This window comes from Neofelis nebulosa, chromosome 13 (genome assembly GCF_028018385.1).
Source record: "Neofelis nebulosa isolate mNeoNeb1 chromosome 13, mNeoNeb1.pri, whole genome shotgun sequence".
Lineage (NCBI taxonomy): Eukaryota > Metazoa > Chordata > Mammalia > Carnivora > Felidae > Neofelis > Neofelis nebulosa.
The window spans coordinates 56,167,835-56,177,596 of NC_080794.1; the positions used below are offsets into that span (position 1 = coordinate 56,167,835).

The 9,762-nt window shown below is 47.0% G+C and overlaps 1 pseudogene; it reads right to left on the minus strand.

The window, feature by feature from the left end:
- Positions 1-201: 201 nt before the first annotated feature.
- LOC131492460 (ADP-ribose pyrophosphatase, mitochondrial-like) lies at positions 202-2,576 on the minus strand (annotated as a pseudogene).
- Between the last annotated feature and the right edge of the window lie 7,186 nt (positions 2,577-9,762).

The following is a 9,762-nucleotide window of genomic DNA, read 5'->3' on the forward strand; positions in this document are numbered from 1 at the left end:
ACAGGGTCTTCTAAGATGAGAGGAAACAAATGTCCTGAGCTTCGTCCATTCTGTTCAGAAATAGTTCTGATAACCAGAGGGCTAGATAGTAAGCTCATTTTGTCACTGCATTTTATTTTTCTGGTTTGTAAGTACTTGATCCTTTTGAATAAAATAAAGAAGGAAGCTTTCCCACAAAATGAAAGATCCTAAACACACGGATAACCAGAGAGCTTTCGTTCTTGAAAACAATGAATAGGAAACCACATAAAGCTCAATTTGAAAAACAAACGTTATGCAAAATATCAGGTTATGCATTAGATCAGACCACAATCTAACACATCAGGAGAAAAAAAAGGAGTGACAAATGCAAGCTAGCCGAAAAGCAGAGGTTATGGTTAGTGAGAAGTTATCTTTGTACCATCTACAATTCTCCCAAGAGCACTGGTTGAATCATGTGGTTAAGAGTCATGTATACAACACATACAACAGGTGACTATATTCCTCTTCTTCTGACTGGAAAACCCAAAAGTCTGTGGTCCTGATCTCCTGTGTTTGATACTATTCCCTGACACAAAGCCCTCATACTGTGAACAGTTTTGTAAGTAATCACCAGAAGAAGATCCCTCCCTGTCCTGTTCAGTGGGAGTTCTCATCCCCCGGGTCCATTTGGAGGCCCCCCGGCTTTCATGAGACTCCAAGTCGGTATTCACGGCACCTGGGACATGTGCCCTCACTCCAGTGGGCACCTCGTTTCTCAGCCACAAATTGAATGAACTGGGAATGTCTGGTACAAAGCCTGAGTTGATCAGTGACGTCCACCCACTTCACTTTCTTGGCATCATCACCGGCTTCCAGAGGAAGCTCGTCCATCGCCTCACCCGTTTCATCAGGGTAGTTCACAGCTTCCGTCTGCATCCACGCATTATGTGTTTCAGGATCAACCAGGTAGCCTTTATAGACTACAAAGTGTTCCTGGCTGAATAGTTTGTGAAGTTGTTTCTTCAACTCCTGTGTTTCTGCTCTGGATTTCTGTAAGGAGCTCATGGCTTCCTCACCAAATTCTCTCTTCAGCGTGGTACTAATTTTCTCTCCCGGCTCCACCATTCCCCCTGAGATGGCCCATTCTCCACAGTCCTTCCTTTTGATGGCTACAAATTGCAGGATGCTTCTCTCAGAAACAGGATGGGTAACTTTATTTCCCGTGCTATCCTTTTTCCACCTGGTTGAGATGGGGTCTGCGGCACGATTTGGGACCCACGGCCTTAAAAGCCCTCTGCCAACCAAGCCCTGTCTGACCTGCAGGATTTCTGGGTCTGCCATTTTCAAGCTCATACAAGCCATTCTGGCTCCTTCTTTCAACATGCCCATCCCTTTCGTTGAGTTTAGGAAAGAAGTTCCTTTCCCCCACTGCAGGGTCTGCCCACATGGGCTGGGCCAAGACAGAGCCAGCAGTGTCCTCAACAGGTTTGTACTCTGGCCATTCGACCGGCCAGGCACTTTCTCGTTGGGGACCTGGCTTTGCTCCACTTTAGAGCCAGGGTACAGAGACGTCCTGGCCTTCTTGTGGGGATGCTCAGCTCGCCATTCGAATCTGACATGCTGAAGCCTGGAGGAAACCCAAGTGAGGAAAACGGGCTCCAACTGGGGAGACATTGGGGCAGCTGCTGAGCCTGACGGCTGCAGAGGCCAAGGTCAAGGAAAGAGACACTGCCGCTAATGCCTTTGCCCAGCTGTGTCCGGCCATCCACCGTCCCACGGCCTGGGGGTGAGGGGTGTCCGAGGCACTCAGTGGGGTGCTAGGACTGCGCGTGGAGCCAACGGTGAAGCGGGGCCATGGCGGGTGCCCCACCACCCCCTCCAGGCCGCGCATGCCTTCTCATTTTACACCGAAAGATTTCAACATCTGGAAGGGCTTCCAAATGCAAAGTCTGGGGTTGAGAACAACCAATGTCAGAACACCTGCGGCAAAATTAGCATACAAGAACCATAAAAGTGCTTTCTTGCTTACCAGGGTATTAGCCATTTAGTTCCCTAGGTCTAGAACCACAGCCTGCTTGGGAGAGGGCAAAATGAATGCGTTACAGGTGGCAGGTAGGGGGGTGGGGTAGAGTGAATGGGAGCATAAAATGCCTTGTTTGGGATGATCAAAAGCCTGGTGAATGTGACCTCCAAGGGGAAAAAGAGCTCACTTGGTACACAGAGCATGGTTCTTGTGGGAAATCCATGATGCGTAAGGTGTGGGAGATGGTTCAAATCTTAGGTCCACCGTTTACTAGCTGAGTGGCTTGGGCAAGTTGCTTAATTTTTCTCTTCAAAGGAAGTATTGGCTACAGCATGCCAGGTGCTGTGTCAGGCACAGAAGATTCTACTGTGGTCTGGACCGTGTGGCCACTGCTCTTAAAGGATTCTGGTTGGGAAGGCCACGCATACATTAAAAAACAGAACGAACACTGGAAGGGCAGGGGCCTGGAATCCTTCAGAGTTGAACACAGGTTCAATCCCAGCTTCCCCTCCTTTGCTGGGACTCTCTTGGGCAAAGTTACTTAAGCTTACCTCGGTTTTCTCATGTGTAAAATGGAAACCATAACATCTACCTCACAATTAAATGGGATGTTACATGTAAAGCTGTTAGCACAATATCTGGCCCACTGCACACACTCAGAAATGCTATTTGTAATTACTACAATTATTATTACCTTTTTGACCCTGCACCTTGAAAACTATAGAAAAGAATAGGACAGTTGAAAATAATTACAGGAATTGGGCAGCTCAGGTATGAGGTCAGAGTTAAATGAACTACGTTTTTTCTGTGTGGAGAAATTCAGGCTGAGAAATAATAGCACCTGGGTCCTAAAATGATAAATAATGAGAAGAAGAGGCACAGGGTAAGTCATTATAGCCAAGACAACAAACCCCAGGGAAAGGTATCTTAACATTTGAAACAGATAGTTTTGGAACAAAGGGAGTACCGTAGACTCTAATTGAACCTCAAAGGATATTTAACATTTCCTAAAGTTTGTTCCATGTTACCCAAGTCCCATAAATGATCTGATGGTCAAATACATTTGGGAAATTCTACACATGTCACCACCCTCCCTTAGAAAATTCAGGATTCACATTACTGCTTTAAAGATCCTGTGAATTCTGGTAAAATTGAACCAACTGACCCTAAGCTCTTTAATTCTGTTTCATTTCGTATTTTTCAGATTGCCTGACCGGGGAATGCTTTTTGTATGCAATACTTGGCATTATTTTAGGAACACACCTCCTCAACTTTAGAAAAGTTTCCAAATGTGTGCTTAGGGGTAGATCTCTAACTATTTGAAGTCATCACCATTCCTATGGAAGGCAGCTCCTGAAAACCCACCCATCACCCTCATCAAGAACCCTAAGCTAAATGAGCTAGGCTTCCAGAAGGGTTGAAACCCAGAAATAGAGGGGACTATAGAGAACAAAATAGTAGAACTGACAGCATAGAAATGTGAGAACTGGTTATCGTCAGTCGTCGTCATCATCATCACTGAGTCCCAACTCTGTAAGTCATGCCTTCCTGTGGCTGCATTTTTTTTCACTTGTGGAATTCTTATTTCTCGGAGCCTCCTGGAAATGTATTAGGAAAACCACTTACATGAAAAGGTAAACATGTTGGAGGAAGACACTTATAAATTCTTCATAGTATCATTTCCAGGGATCATAATCCAACTCACAAGAAAAAAATGAAGCAGAAGTCTTGGGTCCAGTTCTAGCTTTCCCCCACCATAGGCTGTGTAGCTTTGCATCTGACACTTGGCTTCTCTGGGTCTTGGTTTTATACCATAAAAGGAATCGATCGGCCTCTGTTATCTGCAGAAGTCCTTCCACCGTTAACATTTTATGATTCTGCGATGCTTGAAAAATCTCATTATTAGAAGGCCAAAGTCAATTTTTGCTATGAATCAAAAAGACCAGATGTTCAAATATAAACGGCCAGATGCTCAGGGGGTAATAGACACTTGAGGAAAGCAAGGGAGCAGGGAAAGCCTGGTAAGTCAAGTACAATGCAGAAATACAGTGGACCACAGAAGAACACCTACCCAGAAAAGGACATCAAAACCAGTAATGAGAGGTTTTGCTTGTTTTTGGCATCATCAAAGAGAAGAAGACGGTTAAATCACACCATTTGATGATCATGGTGCAAAAAGTGTCCTAAGGGAAGGAAATGAAGTACTATAGTCGAGACCAAAAGAATTATTTGCTGGGAAGCCACTGGGGAGATTCTCTTTTCTAAGTTGTTGTCTGAGGCATAAAAATAAACAGAGCTAGACACCGAGAATGTTCTGGTCCATCCAGGAGAAAGCCCTAAAGGAATTGTAAGCACAGTCAGAGAACAAATCTTTGGCCTGTCATTATGAACTATTCTTGGGCCAGAGATTGCCTGTGTGATCCCCATTTTATCATGAATATTATGGAGGGCAGACTAGGGATGGAAAGTGCCCGGCTGATTATAGGCCCCCAGCAGCACAATTAACCCTAACCATCCTTCCAGCCTCTCTTTCAGAAGCAAAAGCAAGTGGTACCCGGAAAACAGGATTTCTGTGAATTATCCTCTCCTCCTAAAGTGATGCTAAAGTCCAACTTCTGAAAGAAGTCTGGAAGGAAAGCAAAGATGAGGCTTTCTACTCTCTTTACGGTGGTAACACTGATAGTAAATAACAATAATAAAATAACTACCATTTACTAAATGCTCTCTATGTAGCAGTCTTTGGTATAGTGGTCAGTGAGTGGTCAGGGTATTGGGTCTTTGTCTGGCTTTGAAGTAAAAGAGAAAAATGGACAACGATTAACTTTTTTAAAGATTAAAGAAAACTGTGCCTTTTAGGAAATGACTTAGGCAGGAGAATTAATACAGCCATATGCAGAATGGAGGCCATCTACAATTTAGCCTAAGAAATCTCAAGTGAAATGTGTTACAATGAAAGTCAAAGAGCTTTTATTTATATGAGAGGTTTTATTTATTTGTGCGGTGTGATGCAAAGGTGTTAGGAAAGTCCAGCTGACCCCAAAAATGTCTTCCCACCCCTCTTAAAATACTGCCTGGATTTACACCATTAAAATACCCCTCTTTGAATGTAGTTTATGTTGTAAAATGCAGATTTATTTCACACTCAGCTGTTGTCGTGCTTTCCAGTGAATTAGTGCAACAGGCTGATAACTAGCTAAGGATGTCAACTGAAGACAGAAAGATTTGAAGGGGGAGGAAGAGGGCATCCTTTCGGTCCATGTGGCATTGCTCAAGTCCACTCAATAGCATGTGGGCACCTGGAAGGCCCCAGATACCAAGCTAGGTCTGAGAGATTAAAAAAAAAAATGGGGCGCCTGGGTGTCTCAGTCGGTTAAGCAGCCAACTTTGGCTCAGGTCATGATCTCGCGGTTCATGAGTTCGAGCCCTGCATCGGGCTGTGTGCTGACAGCCTGGAGCCTGCTTCTGTTTCTGTTTCTGTGTCTCCCTCTCTCCGCCCCTCCCCCATTCGTGCTCTGTCTCTCTCTGCCTTTCAAAAATGAATAAATGTTAAAAAAAAATTTTTTTAAAAAAGGTGAGTAACACGGTTCATTTCAGAGAGTGAACTACATGAAGATCATGGGGTTGGGGAGTTTTGAAAAGTGGGGCCAGAGACTCAGAAAGGAAAGATGGAGAGAGAAAGAAAATTCTCTTCCATCACAACTTATTGAAGGATTGGACACTCACTTTTTAAACCAAGGCTTTTTCTTGGTCCCAGTGAGTTCCTCTAAGGAACCATCAAAATTTAAGCCGGTAAGTTTGACACTCTACAGGCTGCAGGATGACAGATAACTCAAACCCCTTTAATTCAACAATTATTTTTTGTCCTTTGAAATTTAAATGAGTAAAATTTGAGGATATCAGAACTGGTAAACTACATTGCTTAACGTGGAATGTGCCCATTGCTAATTTTTCATGCCCCCCACCCAGAACTTCACAGGATGCAATACTGATTGTATCGTGGGATTGCTGAGGCCAGTGGCAGAGCAGATAGAAGGAGGTGTAGAGGAATGGAAGCCAGGAGGATACCTGAGAACACCAGGCCAGAGGAGCCGCCATATTTTCACAGACGGCATCCTAAGATATGGCTTCTGAGAAATGGGGAGAACACTCAATTACTGCTTAAAAGGTTTGGGGACCATTTCTGACTCCGGTATTTACCAGCCAAGTAGCCGTGGGAAATCACAATAATATTCACCTCTATTTAGTGAAGACTGACTATGTGCCCTGCACTGTGCTGTGTGTTTTACCTGTAAGAACATTTAATTCTCACACCAGCCCACTGGGATAGATTCTATCATTTTCCTATCTTATAGATGAGGAATCTTAAACACTGATAAGTTCAAGGTCAAATAACCTAACATTTGTCAAAGTGGGCATTTGAACACAGGTATTCAAACTCTAATGTCCACATTTTTTTTGCTTTTTTAAAAAGTTTATTTATCTTTTTGAGAGAGAAGGTGCATACATGTGCATGCACATGAGCAGGGGAGGGGCAGAGAAAGAAAGAGAGAGAGGGAGGGAATCCCAAGCAGACTCCATGCCACCAGTGCACAGCCCAATGTGGGGCTCAATACCATGAACCATGAGATCATGACCCAGGCTGAGATCAAGAGTCAGCCACTTAATCGACTGAGTCACCCAGGCACCCCTCTAATGTCCGTGGTTAACTACCGTAATACTCCAGCTACCTAAGCCTGGTAGGCCTCAGTTCATTCACTTAAAAATGGACAAATCAAAACAAGGTCTTGATTTCTTTCTGGCTTTAAAATATTATGATTCTAATTATATGAATTATACACACGCTGAATATACTTAAGGTGAATTTGTGTTTCTGCGTAGTCTGTCTTAGCTGAAATCTAAAGGCAAATATTTGAAATCTGGTCCTATATCCTACCTGTACCTTTTGTTCATTCAAACTGGACCATTTTATTCACTGTCCCACGAAGAATGCTTTTCCTCAATCTCCATTTATTGAATTCTCCCCACCCTGCCAAAGTCAGCTGAAATGCCAATTTAGAGTACGGATCTATTAGGCTGTTGAGAGTTGAGATTTAGGAAAAATAGTTGAGCTAGTGGAAGGAAGAGATGTGGGATAAGAAAAAGAAAGGGGGGAGGGAGGCACCTAACAGAGGAGGAAAGCTAAGAGCAGTGACGTTGGTGACCTGTACTAGCAAAGCCTTCCCTCTGATGGAAAATGATGAAGCCACCGGAGTTTATTCAAGGGTACCCAGCTAGCAGGTGAGGCGAAGATAAAATGAGATCACATATGTGAAATGCCTCGCACAGTGTCTGGAGGGGAACTATACGATAGGTCCGGATTCCATGACCTACCATAGGAACCCACTGATCTCCTTCATGCTGAAGAAGGCTGCCATCCTGCTCAGGAAGGAGTAGGACAAAGAGGGGAGCAGAGACTCCATGGAGAGAAGAGAAGTCAGGAGGAAGTATACTGGAACCCAAAAAGAAAAATGGGAGCCACAGAATAAGAGAGAAAAAGGAAATATAAGGGAATTATGGTAGAGAAGAAGCTAGAAGGAGAAATGGAAGCAAAAGGGCAAAGAGGGACTAGAAGGAGGAAGGGAGTGCTGGGGCTCAGAAACAAAGTGTGCTTTGTCCCTGCAGAATCCCTGCGAAGGAAGAGTCCCCGGGGTAACCAGATGTTGCACCCATGCCCGGAACGTCAGTGGCCTGCCACTGTGCTCTCTGATCCACCTCCTTTCCCTACTCTGATCTGCACTGTAGGGGCTCTGACCCCTGCTCTCTGTCATCCTGTCCCCTGGCTTCTACTTTCTACCACTGGGTGGCCCTGGAGGGTGAGAGGGATTTCTTTGCTATGGGAGGCATCTTCAGCATTCTTTGTAAGTTCCCTCATGGCTTCAGCTCGCACTGGGCAAGACCTTCAAGGTTCCGGCAGCCTCTTCCCTTTGTCCCTCCAGCCCTAGGGGAGAGATGCATCCAGCAGTTGCCAACCTCAGGATTGCCTCACCTTCCCCTGGTTGCACTTCCAGTTCTTTCAGCACGTTTGTAACTAATTTGCTGCCTTAAATCATCACTATGGAACTGCCTGGGAAAGAAAACTTTACTTTCACTTGGATTTACCCTCAGAATTCAAAGACAGCTTTCCCAGTGCGACTGGAAGCAGTGAATCTCAAGAGAGAAAGAAATCCAGCCATCCCAAGAGTCGGGGAGGGTCTGGGTCTACTTCCCTAGTGTTTGACTGGAGACTGGCAAATCCATACTAGCTGTCAGAGTTGAGGGACTCTTAGCCCCAGGAATTATCTGTAAAATGACTGGGTTTCCGGGCATTCATGTCTATTCCTTCATGATTTACTATATTCACTTTAATCACCTTGAGCTTTAGCTTAGGGAACATCTCAGTTTTACTCCCCCAAGGGTTATCAGGTGCCCATTAAGAGAGGGCACATAGCTAGGTGTGGCAGGGAAAAGACACAGAGACACAGGGGAAATGGAGGGCATTCTCGGGTTTTGGAAGTATTTGCTTTTTGCAAGATGAGGTTTGCAGACTATCAGGAGACCCTCTTGATAGAGACTCTCTTGAGTCCTTCCGGCACCAGCAGAGCTGCAGACATTCAGTGACAATTTTATTCTTACAGCTTTCATCTCTCCCATCCCCAGGGCCCTGTTAAAACCAGGCTCCTGTTCTTAAGGAATCCACAGACTGGTTGGGGGCACAGAGTAGGCACATGACTGACCCTCAAGCCAAACTGATGCCGGCCACAAGGGGTGGGTTCTGCACCCGGCTGGTGGAGACTGCACAGAGACGGTAGGAGATGCTAGACAAGCTGTGTCCACGAGGGTTTGACAAGCTGTGGGAGCTACAGGGTTCTCTGGGTTTGTGGCAGAGAACGGAGCAGGATCAAAATCCATCTGGAAAGAACGGGGGCGCCTAAGGTGTTGTCTGCAGGCAAAGGTTTTGGGGGTGAGGGTTGTCAGTGGAGAGGAGACGGACAAGTGGAGGCCCAGGTGTGGAATACTCTGAGGCTGAGGAATCGGGGGTTGAGGCCATGGGGAGTCATCTGGGATCTTAGGCATCATGAGGCAAGGTCATTCCTGGGATGGCAACTTTGAATGCTGCGTGAGGACAGAATACAAGCCGAGAAGCTGAAGGCCCGGGAGGAAACTGAGCTCCCAGGGATAGCTTACAGAGGAAGGTTCGGCTTGACCATCGCCGAAGGGGCACATTTGAGCCGCTGCTTTCTATCCACTCAAGGGCAAGCTTCCTCCATCTGTGGTGGGGGGGAAGCGGGGGGGGGGCGGGGAGAAAGTGCCCCTTCTCCAGCTGAATGACACGAAGTCCCCAGCTCAGAAGTTTCGAATTTCTCCTTGCCAAGGTCGGGCCACTACAGGTGGGCGATGGCGAGCCTTGGGCCGACGAGTGGCTCCGCGCCCGCCGCCGGCGGCCGCCGCGGCTCGTCCCCTCCAGGCCCGGGCGCCGCCGCGGGCCGTGCCGGGCAGGGCGCTCCGGGAGCTGCGCGGCGGCTGCTCGAGGAGGCCTGGCGGGCGGCGGCGAGAGGCTGTGCCCCAGTTTGTGTCCAATCAGGGAGTGCGGGCTGTGCCCCGAGCCGGGCAGCAATGCGTAAACAAACCCACGGCAACTCCTCCGCCCCCTCGGCGCGCTCGCCCCGCGCCCGCCGCCGCCGCCGCCGCCGCCGCCGGCTCCGCTCTCCTCGCGCCCGCCCGCCGGGCCGGCCCCCCCGCCCCCGCCCGCGCCGCCCGCA